The 16,951-nt window shown below is 38.5% G+C and overlaps 1 protein-coding gene across 1 annotated transcript in view; it reads right to left on the bottom strand.

Annotated features, from left to right (window-relative positions):
• The window catches only part of lrp1bb (low density lipoprotein receptor-related protein 1Bb), a 287,271-nt gene that overhangs the window by 180,625 nt on the left and 89,695 nt on the right, over positions 1-16,951 (bottom strand). The window lies entirely within an intron of this gene.

Here is a 16,951-nt window from a genome sequence, read left to right as displayed (position 1 = left end):
ATGTCCACATCCTGAACAGAGAGGACAGATGGTTTGAAAGGAGTAAAAGAAAAAGTGGAGAAACCATCACTAAACAGAGGAGGAGGGCTGAGACACCACTTATCTCCAATTTACAATGCAGCCCTTTCATCCCTTCCCAGGAGATTCAACAATCTAACCTAAAAGAACAACTGTTCACAAATGGCCTCCTGTGACTCCAACTACTGTCGTTATAATCCAGTAGAGCACTAACAAAGTCAAAACCTAGTTCCCACCAATGCCCGCCACTCCAACAACTATCATTGGCAAAAAGGAGCACAAAGGGTTCCAGTGACATCATCAGCCTTGTGAGAGGTTAAATACCTAGATCTCCACACCAGACATTTGGACCAGTCCCAGCCTGGTCAGATGCGTACATGAACTGATGAAAACTCTTGAATGAGAGGCGAAACGTCTTCGTAGACAAATAACCAAGTTTAGTTGCTTTTGACTGAAATCGCTTTGGGGATAACGATGAACTGGACAAATGAGAATATTCACATGCTTAGTAGTTTTTCTGTAATCCTACTGATGGGCAGACACACAGACAGACTACCGAGCCCAAAACATAACCCTCATTGGCTAAGGTAAGCATTAATCTACTATATCAGTTTACTGCAAATCTTTTGACAATGTTTTTGTCTTTAAGCATATGGTAGCACTTACAATGGGACACCATATGTGAAGTAAATTAGCATATTTCATTGTCCTTATCGTTTGTATTTTTTGCAGGTAAAACATTTCTTCCAGTATCTTTTTGAATGCCCTCTCAAAATGCTGATACTTCAAGACCTCTTTTAAAGAATGTGAAAGAACTAATGCATATGCAAACGTATTTATACTTCACACAGCATTGTTCTTTACACACAACAGATGTTCGCCACGCTGCTCGGCAGACGCACTGGTGAAGTCCTATAACAAACTGCCTGACTCTCCTTGCCAGCGAGACAACAGCGAAGAACAGCTGTTTAAGGATTCATGAGGCACATAGGTGACCCTCATTCACGTGGCAGCCACAAGAGCACATAAAACACAACTGACCAGTGCACCAGCACTGTAAATGTGTCACATCTCCACCGTAACTACATTGATATCAATTACCAATGTGCCTCTGCAGCCACTTACTAGGAAGATTTATCACCCACACAATTGGGTCCGTAACAATCCCTGGAGTTCTCCCACCTCTAGAACTCACATCTGAGCACACTTGGACCATCTTGACTGGGCAGTTACTTATTCACAGCATCCATTTCTACTTTGTAAGGTAAGAGATGCAGCAATTAATGTGGCTATTACAAAGCGGGCTGTCATCCCCTTCTGATTTACAGAAGGGATATGTAGAAGTAGTTGTGCGTCGATATTAGCACAATAATGACTCATATTAGTTTCTCCTCCCAAGCATTTTTATTGCTTTAAAAGTGCAGCAGGAGAGGCTTCTTCTTTAATGAATATTTCTTGGCTATCTCTTCAAGTGATTTACGCTATTTCTATGCCATATTTAGGTAAGTAAAATATAAGTGACCTTGTCTCAGAGTTCATATTTCATACATGGGCAAACTAAAGCATCACCCGTTTCATTTCACTGCCAGATTCTTTTGATGTGGAGTTTGACATCTGTGATCTAATCTTTATGTAAAAAAAATCTATTTGTAAATCCATCATACATAATTATAGTATACAGATAAACTGAGGATTCCTTCAAAATAAATATAGTATTTTCAGTAAATTTACAGGCTGTATTGACATTTATGCCAGTGTTGATTCTATAAAAATGATAAAGACAGACATCCTCTGTGAAACAGCTAGGATTTCAACCATTTTGAAATATACGTACAAGTACAAGTATTCCTTCAAAACCCAAAGAAAATGTTCACTCACTACAGAAAGCGGACACACTGTCACAGAACATTCCACCCAGTGCCACACCATAGTACATGTCCATTTGGCAAATGTGCTATTTAACACAAAGCTGTAAGGGTCTCTGACAAGGTAACAGCGTTGTCAGCCTCTCCCTTTGCTATCTCACCACATGGGTTCTAATTTAATGTGATAAGGGGAGGGATGGTGCATGAATATTCAGTGGCTCTGAACTGTCATGCAGGGGTACACAGATGGTCTCTCAACGGCTGAGGTGTTCAGAATGTCTCTGTCAATTCCCAAACTACTGTACTGTGTGCGGATGATAGCTCAAAGTCGTACATATACACCACACCATGGAACACATCCTCTGACAGCTATACTGGAACTTTTCTCCCCTTGGATTCCCATTCCAAGGTACTGAATGATGCTTAAACATCCTGCATACTGTATGTGCCTGATCAGTTCAGGGAGAACAGACATACATCCTCTTAAGCAATCCCCAGTGCACTGAGTTACAATCTGAACAAGGCTGGAATCTCATGTACAAGGAATAGCAATATCTGTAATGCCTAAGAAGCACCAAGCAACCACAAAGTGCGCCCTGTAGCGAGCTGCCATGCGTTGAAAATCTATGAAAAGTTGCCATTTAATTTAACAACAAAGTGCAGTAAAGAATCAGTAAATAGAGTCCTCTGACTTCTGTGACATGTGACAAATAATTTCTTCTTATCTGAAACACATGAACACACCACAAGGCCGCAGAAAAATGCAATTATTGCGGCGAGCCACACTTCCTTGCTACTCGGTGTGTTTTGCCTAAGAATTAGGCAAATGCACTAATAATGATAAAAAGTGTGGGATGAGCATCTTCAGAAAGAAATACATATAATATGACAAAAGTATGTATGGCATTGAAAGGTCTGATAGTACTCTGTTAATAGATTTACAGTGTATCAACAAATGTAATGACAACCTTGGAGAAATTAGTCTTATAAAAATAGATGCTATTATATGTTTATGGACGGGATAATGTAGTACGAGTGGGTCATTATCAGAATCAGAACTGAGGTCCTCTCTTCAGAAATAACAGACCGAGAATGCTGTAATTGATCAATCAGAATTGATTATTTAAAGAAGCCGTATAATAAGCATATTTAGTTAAAGCCGCTAAAAAATATACATTTTCAAATCCTACATATTGCATCCAAACATACAGGAAAATATATACCGGTAAGTGTTATATAATCTGCATTTTTCGCAGCAGACATTTTATTAACAATGGCTCTATTCTATTCAACTGTCCCGGGAAGCCATGACCGGAAGCAGCCAACATGATCCATACCAACACTCTGAAACTGAGTGGTATTTTCACAGCACACCTACACAGGTGATTTTTAATCAAAATTGATAAGAGTGGCTACTCAGGTTGAGATCAGATCTATGTTAGAAATCACGGGAGGTCACCAAGAATCACCACCCAGCAAAACTAACGAGTGATATTACAGTAGTCCTGAGGACTACGGGGTCCAATCAACCAGTATAAGTGGGAACATCAGTTATGTACAATATGGAATTGTTGACATTTTACTGTAAGATAATACATTCTAGCAAGTTAACTGGACTGGAAATCTAACACCGAGGCTGTGTACAAGAAGGGGATGAGCAGACTTTATTTCCTGTGGAAGCTGAGATCCTTCAACGTGTGCAGCAAGACGGAGATCTTCTACCAGTCGGTTGTTGCCACTTGCCAGCGCCATTTTCTTTGCTGCTGTGTGTTGGGGCAGTAGCATCAGAGCCAGCGACACCAACAGACTTGATAAAATCATCAAGAAGGCTGGCTCTGTACTTGGTCTCAGGCTAGAGTCTTTTGAGTCCGTGGTGGAGAGGAGAACGGTGAACAAACTGTTAGCCATTGTAAACAATGATCAGCACCCTCTCCATCACACAGTGGTCAGACAGCCGAGCACTTTCTCACACAGACTGAAGGGAAGAATAGATAGATAGATAGATAAGACAGATACAGGAAATATTTCCTGCCACATGCCATCACACTGTACAATAACAGTTAAACTGTTCAGAACAATACAATCAGAAGCACCTTGTGTTTGTTCTCATAATCTGTCCACTGCACCGTATATTATTATATGTTTACATTTGCACTACAATTAGTCTGCTTATTTATACATTTTATTTTTAGGTATCTTTTATATTGTATTTTTATATTACTGCTTTGATGTGTCTGTGTGCAATGCTGCTGTTACACTGCAATTTCCAAGCTTGGGATCAATAAAGTATTTCTATTCTATTCTACTCTAACTGTCATTGTTAAAATCCAGACAAAGCACAAATGCGCACAAAGTTGATGAAAACATTTAAGAGGCATACAAATGCAGGTTTGTTCTTGGAGGACATATCCACTTAATTGAAAATGTTTCGTGTTCCCCTGACTGTGTGATTTTGCTTGAAATAGCTTCATGTTTTTAAATCCAAAAGTGCTTTGCACCTCTGTCTGCTTTCACTCACAAACACTGGTGCAAGCTAGAGCTGTGTTTATTATTGCATCAAAGTTAAAGATGGATAGATACTGTAGACTAGTCCGTGTTGTATTAGGCATTCCCTGATGTATACATCTCAAATTATTTTAGATAAACATTTCAGGGTCTCAGTAATGATATGATAAATGAATAATGTCCAGAGATTAAGTGGGCCAGCACACTTAAATACAGGTTTAATCATAACACTTTTGCATGGAAGAAAGATCTTCCCTTGGTAAGCTAAAAAAAATATAGTTTGATATGCTTAGTCAGGTAAAGCGGAAAATGCTCAAGTTCCTCATCTATATTTATTTACGCCTTCGTTTAAAATAACAACCATAAATTAAACTAAAACATTCCCTTTGAGTCTAAATACTGCACATACATTACTTGCACTGCTACAAGCAAACACGTATGTGTGTTGTAATTGTACTGAATATAACCTCTATACCTAAACCAATTTGCAGAAAATAATTGAGAAATGACTTGTACCGCTTCAAGATTTTAGGTCATGTTAATTAAAAAATCATTCTGGCATTTGCATACTTTGAGGAGTGAATGAGGAGGAATCAGCTGGGCCAAACTAATACCTCTATTAAATGTAAAACAAGAGGCTTCTCTTCTAGGGAGCTATGTTTATTTTGATAATCATGTTCATCTCAGCCAGTTCAAGTTTGTGCAGAATAATGAATTCCTTAAAGAAAATAGCCTTACATAAAAGGGATTCATCATATCTCTAAGAAATAACAATTTCATTTTCTCAATTTATAAGTTAAATTGATGATCAGAGTACTATCCTGTCTGACCTCAGGCAATAGCAATGTAGGCTTACCGTAATGGCTTTATAACAGTAACAGTCTCTTGTGTGGTCAATCCCAAAAGTATAATGACTTTGCCAATTGTCTTTGCTTATTTTTATTATTACATAATCACTAATCAAATTGTATGCATGACAAAATATTTTTTGGGGAATCTAAACCTAAGCCAAAATTTCAGAAAAAGCAGAGACAGAAATAGCCTTCACTAGCTGCTATGCTTGGGTGCAGCTATTTGCCAGTAATGACCAACCTTTTGACATATTGCCTGCTTTGTAAGTTATTACAAATCCCCCCCCCCCCCTTACTTTCAGAACAGTATAGATATGTTTTTATACAATGAACATAAACTGTGATTATTACCATTAATGTGGACTGGCTAATTACATATGCATGTTGAAACATGTGCGATTAACATCCTTTGCCTTTGAATGACAAATATTGTTAACTACTATATTGCACTAATGCAATAGTGTTAAACTTCAAAAAATACATGGACGAGCAATTCGTAAAAACAAAACATGCCATCTCTGTTGCCAGACGCGGTGCAAGGTTGTTAACATTTATCTCTGGGCTGATACGCCGTGTCAGTGGTGTGGAAGAATACATTTAAAGTGTAAAAGGCATGAATATTTCAGTTATTCTGCTGATGTGGCTCTGTTTGTGTACACATGTTCATGTGAGCTGATGGACTAATGGAAAATAATGAACTCTTCGCCTTTGCATGTAGTCTGTCTGTGGTGTCATTGTTGTTGTCATGCTTAAAGCTGGAGGATGTTTGGATTGTAAGATGTCTGGGGTTTGTGATGCTGGGGCTTAACTTTAATAAATGATGGAAGGGACAATATATTTATAAGTGTCATGTAACTGCTGGTGAGCCATTTTCACTCATATGTCCGCTTAATTTGAGTACTCAAAGGCAAACAATCATTGGACCAATTCTGGATATGTAGAGGTACAACTCTTATCTTGCTACTTGTCATGGACAATGTGTGCCATCTGAAGTGAAACTGTGGGAAACTTCCATGGCAACAATGTGAGCTGGTAAAATGCATGCAGATGAAGTGCAACGGGGTAAACAAGAGCAGAGTTTGTTGACATCATGACCACATTTCACCAACTGTAAACTAAAGCTCTACCCAGCATGTCATGCTTTTAGCAGTAGCAGTGGTCTAAACATGAAGGCTCTTTAAATTACTTATTTCCTGTGTGACCTTTATATCCTTGCCATTTAAAATGAAATGTATTTTGCTGGATTGTCTGACCCTAGACATAGAGGCAATATTGTGCACCAGTTCAAGGACTGAACTGTTGTCTTTTTTATTACATTTAGAGCAATATGAAGATACCATAGTAGGTGAATGAGTATATATATACAGTAGGCTTTGCCTCCTTTAGCCTCAACAGGACAATGAGCATTATTTGACTCCTGACTAATCACATGGAGCTGCTGAGAAGCAGCCAATGGCACAGTATGAATTGGACAACTCCCTGGTGGGAATATGTGTATTCCTTTGCATGTTTATGGATATGCAAGGCCAGCATTTGGTAATGCTCTGCCAGGCCTGTACCGTAGCACACAAAACACATGCTAACTTGGAGTGAGGCCAAACTGACTTGGACAATCAAGAACATTCCAATGTTAGCTTCTAAAATGTCCTTGGTTGTCTTTTCTGTTAATTAAGGCATTGCATTGTACTGCATTGACGGCATGTCCAATATAGTGTTGACTACTGTCTGCATAATACCCTTGATCACCCTTAAAGCCTAAATACGTCATTTCAAATCCAGCATTCAAGCAGTGTTGATTAGTTACTATTTTTTCTTTTAGTTATTTTATTATTGTCCATTACCAGTTATTTATCAGAAGGTAATACAATTACTTGACTTATAACAAAACAACAGTTAGTACTGTAGTCACGATATATGTTACATTGCAGTTTCCTCAGGTGCCTTCCAAAACCTTAAAAACTAAAAAGGTATGTCTCGTGAAATTTTCAAATCACAATTACTCATTTATTTTATTTTTTTATTATTTGTCAAACTCAAATCCACTTGTTCAGCAGGTAGCAAACAGTTAACTAAAGAATATGAATATGATATACCAATATATCGCATCAATATGATTAAGTCTAGTAAAGGCAAAAATGGATGTATTGATCATGATTTACTTTGCGTATTATTTTGTGTCTCTTCAGTATGTTCCGAAGACACAGTCAAGTTGCGTGTGCATTCCATGTTATAAGGCAGCATCTATATATATGTAGGTTTTTCTACTAATTCAGAAGTGACCTGGTAACCTTTTCTTGCTGATGTTAAACCTTTACTTTTACCCCTACTCTGTTGCATTCACATTTAAAATGTGTGATATGCTCCTGCATAATACATGGTATCACTCAAAATCATTCGGCCACCTTAGAAGTGCATATCAATTTTATTTGCTACATGTGCAAATGCAATGGGTGCAGTAAATGAGAGCGAAATCATAAAAGTAATATGCACAGAGCCTCTCCGACACCTCATTTCCTGTGTGCAGTACTCTATTATTTGCTGGAAATTATGCTGAGTATTCAATCAAATATATTTGAAAGAGAGGAGAAATGTTGCCACTGTTCAGTGGAATGAAGTGGGGTGTTGGCATTTGTAACATCCTGGCTGTGCTGTATAACAAAAAATCAATACATCAGCCAGCAGAAAGGTATGAGCGGCCTTGGGACAATGGAGTAAAGCTGCATTTCAGACACACCATGCAAAAAAAACAGCATAAGGGACAATTTATCAGTATTTGGAAAACAACGACATAATTAGTCAATAGAGCTATTTTTGTGACCAACCATTATGTAAATGTTCTAATCTAATTGTTCTGGGGCCAGCTTTAAATGAATAATACATACAGTATATTGTAGTCAGAGGCTAAAACCAATATTTACAGAGAAGAATGATCTCATTAGGAGTATAATATACAGTGTTGTGTTTAATGTTTGCATTATGTAATCAAATAAAGAAATACACAATTGTCATAATGGCATCTAAATCAACGTAATTGATGCAATAAAGATTGTGATGTATAAGTTTATCTGAACTGAATTATTTGTTTTATGATGTCATCATGTTAAATTCGTGACAACAAGCAATGGATTGCAAATCCACAATTAGGTGTTGTAAAATGATGAGTCTAAAACATTCTGGAACAAATGTTCAAACAGGTTCATACAGTAGCGTTGATTTGTCAAATGGATTGCAACAAGCTGAATAGCCCTCCTCTCACCCCTCCTTTACCAAGTGTGTAGTAGAACCTAAAGTGGCTTTCAGGTAAGGTAAAAAGGCAAAAGGGCCCCTCTGCAAACAATGATTGGTTTGTCATTCTGGGCTACATGGGGTGCAACATGACGAGCTCTCTGAAAGAGGATCCACTCTCCATGTAAATATCAAGGGCTCATTCTAAGCTAAGAAAAAGACACCAATTCAAATTTCAGGTGATAACACTGACAACAAAATTATGTACACTTGTATCATATTCAGTTTCTACCATTAGATACTGATAAATCCCACACTTAACACATTTTAAGCATACATTTAATGTTGTTTTATGTATTTAGTCGTTAACTTTGTTTCTCTGCTGTTTGGTGCTGGAACACTGCATATAACTGATTGGGAACCTAAATAGTCAGATGATAGCTCTCTGTTAATTCGGCCTTATAAGCGACCTTACACAGATATTTTTTTATCAAAACAATGGCCTTTGACTAAATCTAAAGTAACTACTTTGCTTAAACCTTATCAAATCTTAACTACTCTTGTGACAGTTCCCTAATCCTAACCACGGAGGGGGGTGTGGTGCATTTTCACACGAAGGAAACACTGTTCCACAGGGAAAACAACTTTGACACAGCAACTGTTCTGCTGGTGCAACTGTCAATTTAAAGGCAGCTACCTGTACTGCTAAAGCCAATGCTGAAAGTGAAGGTGTTTTATTAACAAATCTGTATAGATTCCAATGGAAAAACTCTCACATTCATATGCAAATTGGGCCTGCAGGTTCTAAAACACAAGCCGAAATGTTACCCCCATTGGCAAGGAATTTGAAATGACACAGTGGAGGCATTCAGGAGCTGGATGGGTTGAATTTTGTATGTGAATGACATGTGAATGAGTGCAAACTAACCATATGTCTTTTGGATATAATGGAGGAGCTCTTATACCCCTTGGCCTTTGATTATTTCATTAAATTATAATAGTTTAGTGAAAAACATTGACCTTTGCCTTTATTTATATTTCACACTATGTAATGAGTTTCAGGGCTCAAATTGGTGTGCTGGCCTATAGTGTAAATCAATTGATTATAAGCGAGTAAATGAGTCTATTTTTTTTTTTCGGCTTGAAGGCATCTTTAATGAGGACCATGGTTAGAGTTTAATACACACTGCGAGTGGGATGGCATGTATTTTTCTTTAAATATCCTCTGGCACTAACCCAGCTGCCTTGAAATAATCATTGGACTATGACCATGTTTATAGAGCGGCTATAAGAGAAGGCATTTCATTATGCATTAGACTACCCATTATTTATGTTTAATAAATAAATAAAAGGCCAATGTCACTGATTCATGCTCATTGAGAGTCAAGTCCTGGCTACTGTATAACTGTGAGATGAACGGCACTCGTCATAGCAATGTTTTAGGCTATTATTCAGATTGGGTGTTGCGGTAAGTAGGTGTCATTGTTTGCTCTGAGTTAATGCTCATATCACTCTGATTCTTTGTTCTCTGCCGCAGCAGCAGGGGGATAATGTCGACTTTAGTACATTAAGCAAACATGTCAAGTTTTAAATATGTTTTTTTTTTCTTTGGTTCTTCAGGTGACAAGCTGGGACGCTGTCCTTCTGACAACATTCGTACTAAGAGAGAATACAAAAGGGAAAATGTGTCAGTGCAGTTAACTGTTGAGATGGGGGCTGAGAGAGCAAAGCAAAGCTGTGATGTGCCCCTCCCAGAGCATCACTGCTGACATGGATAAGACACTGCACGGGTACAGGTTTGTCACCAGGCAACAGAATTCATTCCCACACTAATGGTCTCGCCAAAGACAAATGTTCAAACATACGGAAATGTGTTAAACTGCAGAAACAGGGGCAAGGACTGAATGAGAAGATGATGTGTTCAGTGCTAAGAGGATGACTTTCCTTTTATGCAACTATCACATTTTGACAGAGTAGACAGTCTTAATCATAGAGACTTAAAAGTATGCACTGCCTTCATGGGATTGAATGTTTCCAAGCACACAGACACACAAGTACACACAATATTTGTTGTGTCTGTTCCCCGCCTACTGAAACTGCTGGTAAAACAGATGGCACAAGCCTGAGGAAGTGTACATACGTTCTGTTCCAAATGTAGGGAGGAAGAAGGGGACAGTAAATTAAAACTCCCATTTCAAAGCTTCTTCTGCTAAAAAACAGCCGATTAAGATGCCTTTCAAACAAGATACATGTGTGGCAGGTTAAATATGTTGATAGCAAAGGACAATGTGGTGCATTTGATCTTAAATCAGGCGTCAGACGTGGAGATGAAGAACCAAACATGATATCCAATTAACATTTGCTGCATGAAAACTCACAGTCACATTAAATGTTGTAGAGATAGTGTGATGACAGCATAGCGTGTGAGCCTTCTAATAACTCTGACAGATCATATTAAAAGAAGACAGCAATGTGGAAGCAAAATCATGCAGATTTAATGGTCTCATAGACGTTTAAAGAGTCTAGCTCTTTCAGTGAATAATTATCATAATATGCAGAAAAGATGCTTGATAGTAAACATGCTGCATGTGTAATAATGGCATGTTTTAGTTTTTCTTTTTGAAGAGTCTACAGGGTTATGTGTCAGCAGGGCGGGAGAGATGGAGAACAGGGAAAATAAACGTTACATAATGCAAAAGGCCCTGTCCTTCTGCTCAATAACAAGGTGCTACGCCACATTACCCCCTAAACCTCTATCCTACTGGCGCCAATTCTCACGAGAACCTGACACATTTGTGATACACTTATTTCAATATGAGACTTGCCAGATAAAACACCCTGCAGGATGGTGATAGGCAGCCTGAAATACCCTCAGTAGAGTTAGTTCAGCTTTATCACAGACATACAGCTCAATTGTTTGCTGGACTGCTAAAGCAGTGCTTTCAGAGGGGCTTTGTCAACTAGTTCCAAACCTCTAATAACATCTGAATACAACATCTAAGAAATGTACTTCAGAATTAGGTTTACTAGTTGAGTTTGGTTAGAGTAATCTGACTGTGATTGTCAAAGGATCTCACTGGGTCTCATTCATCATCCGTTCTTACAGTAAGAAGAAATTTCTTCTCAACTCTCACTTACACAGTTTTCACAAATATTCTCAGGTAGGAAGAAAATCTACCATACTCAAGAGCACTCTTATGCAGGTGCTTACTGCATTTTTTAAGGTAAATAGCAGTTGTATAATATTTAATGATGATTTAATGATTTTATTGTTCTGTTCATAATACTTTTTTAAGATTTGTTTTCATTATCCTACAAAGCAATATGGTATTTTAAAGAGACGCTGTTATACTTTTGGGGGGTTTTCCTATCCTTTAGTTTGTTATATAGTTTGTTTGTGCATGTAAATGGTGTTCTAATTTAAAACAACATTTCACAGCAAACAGTTTTCTCCGTGGTTGTGTCCCCCATTATTTTGGAGGTTAACCTGTTAAAGATAACCTTAGCATGCAGCAAAGCTGGGGTGGCTCACTTTGGTAACACTCAATTGGTAACACGCAGATAGTTGAAGGGGAACAAGGGGAGGGACAGAGCTTGACCTCAGGCCATTCACCAGATGTTAGGCATCGTCCCAGCACTGTACATTGGTTAAAGTGAAATTCCGATGTAAAATCCTCCCAGGGTCTTTTTTGGCAAATACACTCATCAAACAAGCTATGGAGACAATTTTTTTTCGTGTAACAACTATTAAGGGAGAAATCCTGGACAGTCAGTAACAGTAATTGTTTTTTTATAATGTGGCTAACACTTATTAGCTCAGGGCAGCACGGTGTGCGAATTAAAGCAGCTTTTTAACCACTAATAATGCACATGATAATACCAAATATCTGCAGTGGCATGATAAGAGTCCTTACACATTAACCGAAGCACCAACAACGTAGTTAGTGAACCCTGAGTTTATTAAAAGAGTGTTTTGAAAGACTCACCAACTGGCCCCGGTACCAGCTCCTCTAATAGTAAAGTCCATTCACGTTGATTACCAAATGCAATCCAAAAAGGAAGGAGCCCATTGACACTACGCTTTATATGTAGGGATACTTATCATGCTACTGCAGAGATGTGGTATTATTTTGAGCAGTATTAGTGGTTAAAAAAAGCTGTTTTAATGCATTCACCGTGCTACCCCGAGCTAATCAGTGTTAGCCGCATTCGGCTGTTAGCGACTCTACTGGATTTCTCTGTTAATAGTTGTTAGACAAAAAAAAACTGTCTCAATGGCTAATTTGATAAGTGTATTTGACGAAAAAGACCCTGGGATGATTTGACGCCGGAATTTCACTTTAAGCCTGATTATAGTTACAGTCACAAACTCCAGTCCCTGGCATTAATATCTGATGTGGTGACCATTCACCATCCTAACCTCCACGCACTAACTGTGTCTACCATGTAATGTATAGGGCATGCTGCTTCGTGCATTGGCAGTGAATGTATACACATGCAAACTTATAAATGGCACTGGACATTATGACCTACAGTATATCATGATTAGCTGTCACATTTACTCCAGTAATGATAAATGTTTTCTTTCATACATCAGTACACAATAATTAAATTTCATATTAACCTTAACTGGCAGAAACCGTAACACATTTTTTAATCTAAACTTTTTATGCAGCAATGTTATTGTTGGCCATTTGGGGACAGCGAAACAAGCTTTAACACAACATTGACATACAGTATTTCCGTCTACATACATTGACAGTCGTCATGCCGGAACATGTTTCAAACTAATTAGACATGGAGTAAACATGGAACAATATAGCGTAAAGAGTTTGTGTGCTGGGAAACCAAAACATGAACATAAAGATGCTAAACACTATGTAGAGTGGGGATCAACCAGACGTCGTAATTCAGGCACTGTAAACACATAAGATGTATAAACTAAGTGTCAGGACAAAATATATAAGAGTTAGGGGCGGGAATCAGTGGGCACCTAAAAATTCAATTGAAATACAATTTCAAGGGCTTTGATGCGATTAGAAAACAATTATCGATGCATCTTGATGCATCATTTTTTTCTATACAGAATATATTTTTTCCCACTGTGACTACTTAGGACATTTTTACTCAAATATACTATGTGGCATAACCATACATGCTGCATACTCTCTGTAGGATAGTGATGATCTCAGTGTGTACGTGAGATTTAAATGTTAATTTAAAAAATGTCATGCATTAGTACCTAAGATTATTATACTTTAAAGAGGAAATATTAGTTCAATTAACCACATTTTATATTCAATATTCCTATTTTCAATACAATCCTCAACTGCTATCAATCCTATCAACTGCCACAACAAATGCTTACGATGACGTTTGTTCACTGTGTGGGCCGGTTATGAAATCAAACAACAGATAATAATCAAGACTATGGATTTGTGGTTAAAAAATAGCAGCAATACAGTTGAAAACATAGAGAACTGTAAGTGAGGCACAAGCGCACGTTTCTCACTAAATTGCAAGTGAAACCTATTAAAAAGTTGCAGTTCAGTGCAACTACAATACTGTTTGTTTCTATTTTTTTTAGTTATGCAGTGCTGTATTGTACCTCTTTATAATGGCTTTTTAAAATTGTTTGCGCTGGTCAGAGGGCTACTTGGCTGGTACATTATTGAAAAGTTTAAGAACCACTGGTAGAGATAGAGAAACTGAAGACTTTAGAGGGAGGCACGGGGAGATATGCCATCCCATGGTGATGAAGGGGAATAAGTGCAAGAACCCCAGAGAGAAATTCTTTGAACAGTTTCTATTCCCTGAGCCTTGAGGACACTAAGATCAACATCTGTGTTGATTAGGTCGAGCCAAGATACAGCCATGAAACACAGATTCTGTGACCATGTTTTTGAAGTCAGCCACTGACCCCTTTTATTGTCCTTTCCTCTGGGAGTGACAATTCAATCAAAGGATTCACTGGTCTCCATGCCCACAAGATTCACAAAGCTCCTCATGGCAGCACTACTGAGATGAGCCAAAAGCCCATGAAATCTTTTCCTGAAGGATTCATGAAGGATTTATGTTCTAAGAGAGTGTTTGCAAGTGTGCTGCATCAATACAGGGAGAAAGCTGCATGCTGAAAGCCATTAGCGCCAATAGTTTTCATAAAAATATACTGGGGAAGATATTTAAAGAAAGTGAATTAAGGCTGTCCCCCCCTTAGCACAGAAAACTGCAGATCTGTATGTCCCCAGACGACCTTGACATTTAGAAGTACATGTTAGTATGATGCGCAAACTAAGATTGTGATTACTCAAGGCAAATTCTCATCTTTTTCACCTGAACACAAGATCCTGTCTGGTCCCAAAACACAGAAAAGGTTTGACGCTATTTCACAGAAAGTGTTTGCTCAACCTGTGTACATCTGGAGAATTGCAATGTTTCTGGGTTTTCTTCAGACATTCTTGAAGGCATGCTGTTTTCCCAGGTCCCTCAATAACTGTCGTCAGCTGCCCAGTCCCGTGAGACCTGGAGCTCAGCGGATTAACTGGTGCCTCTTTCTAGTCCCTGGGTATTGCAATCCAAGGCCACCTTCCCTTCCCTCCTCCCCCACAGGCCCTGAAGATACAGTGATAACATCTCCCTGACCAAGCCAGAGCAGGGACAAGAGGCCGTCAGTAGCACAAACATTTTTATATTTCTAGTAGCGCAAACATTTTTATATTTCTAGAAAGGAGTGTAATGCATTACCTTGCCTTTTCTTAAGATAATAATTCTTCTGTATAATGCCCAACATTTACACAGTAAAATCAAAGTACTGATGGCTTGACAACATGCATTTCTTGTGCTATCATTTTAATCATCCCTGGCTTCCCTCAGTGTATAGCATCCTATATAATATAAGGATCTTTTTTTCACAGGTTATTGCAGCACTTGCTATTATTCAAGAAGGCAGAATACATTCCAATCCCTTCATCTGTTTGCAGGGCAAAGCTGATCTAATTCCCCTTTCTATCAACACATAATCCATGATAATGAGCTGTGCGAAATTCCTTAGATGAATATGCAAGGTCTTCTTTCTGTAGGCATTGTAAATAAAAAAAAGCCAACATTAATCGAAGTGATAATTAATGGCCTTCTGGAGATTATATGACTTGGCCCCCAGCAACCGTGTATTTTATATCTATTATATTTAAAACATATTTCACAAAGGGAGAGTGAGAGATCATAGGTGACAGAGAAACCAATCAGAGGATATGAGAAAACTGCTGGGAACCGCCAACGGGGCCCCACTTTACCCAATCTTACAGTAAAACTGATTGTGATATGGCAAACCCTGGACATCACTCACTATCACAACTGTATGTTTTATCTAACTGTTTTGCCTCATTTGCAAAGCTACAAAGCAAATATCACCTTACAACTACAAATACATAACGTACCTAGTGAAAAATTTAATTCGGATTGACACTCCTAAAATTCTCTTCCAAACCATTGCCCACTATAATTGACTCCAGCCTTCAAATGAATGACATCTCGACGGGTGTGATTTCGAAGATCTATAGCAACCTTACTAGGCTTCAGACTATCAATGTTGCAAGTGAGAGTTGATTACACTACAGATAAAGGTGACAAACTTGATGGCTGTACCTGAGAGAGCACTGAATCGGATATTCCAATGATCCTTCAATACAAGACAACATTTAATATAATTCAAAATACTCCATCGAGTTCATTGGTCCAGGGCCAAGATAAGTCATATTGCACCCAATTTCAATCCTAACTATATTAGGTCTAAGATTGAACCTGCTACTTTTTACCACCAATTTTGCCTTTGCCCTTTAGAGGCAAAACTTCAGCACAGAATATTTAAATATATCTCTGAAATACACCGCACAAATATTCAAACTTTTTCTGTGTCTCACATTATTTGCAGTTTTACCAGTAAACTCTGGCTTCAGGCAGTGAGGAGGCAGAGAGAAGCTGCACACAGACGCTGTCGCACAAACTTAATAAAGTAGTAGTACTAATAAAAAAAAATAGTATTGTTTTTAATGCCAGGGTACCGTGGTACATTTTGAGTATCAGTTTACCGGGCAACACTTATCCACAACAATCTTCATCCATCCATCTTCTACCGCTTGTCCCTAACGGGGTCATGGGGGGCTTGAGCTGATCCCAGCTTACATTGGCCGTGGGGCGGGGTACACCCTGGACGGGACGCCAGTCTATCGCAGGGCACATAGATACAATCTGAGACAGACAGCCATTTACATCCACATTTCCACCTACGGGCAATTAAGAGTCATCAATTTACCTAACACATGCATGTCTTTGGACTGTGGGAGGAAGCCGGAGATCCTGGAGAACCCCCACAAACATGCAAACAGAACAGCTCCGGCCCGGATTCGAATCAAGAACCGCCTTGCTGTGAGGCGACAGTGAAAAATCTATTATCTTTTGATTATGTTTTGCTCAACCTAGTCAGAAAAT

This window comes from Echiichthys vipera (assembly GCF_963691815.1).
Source record: "Echiichthys vipera genome assembly, chromosome: 10".
Taxonomy (NCBI): domain Eukaryota; kingdom Metazoa; phylum Chordata; class Actinopteri; order Perciformes; family Trachinidae; genus Echiichthys; species Echiichthys vipera.
This window is presented reverse-complemented; position numbering and strand designations above follow the sequence as displayed.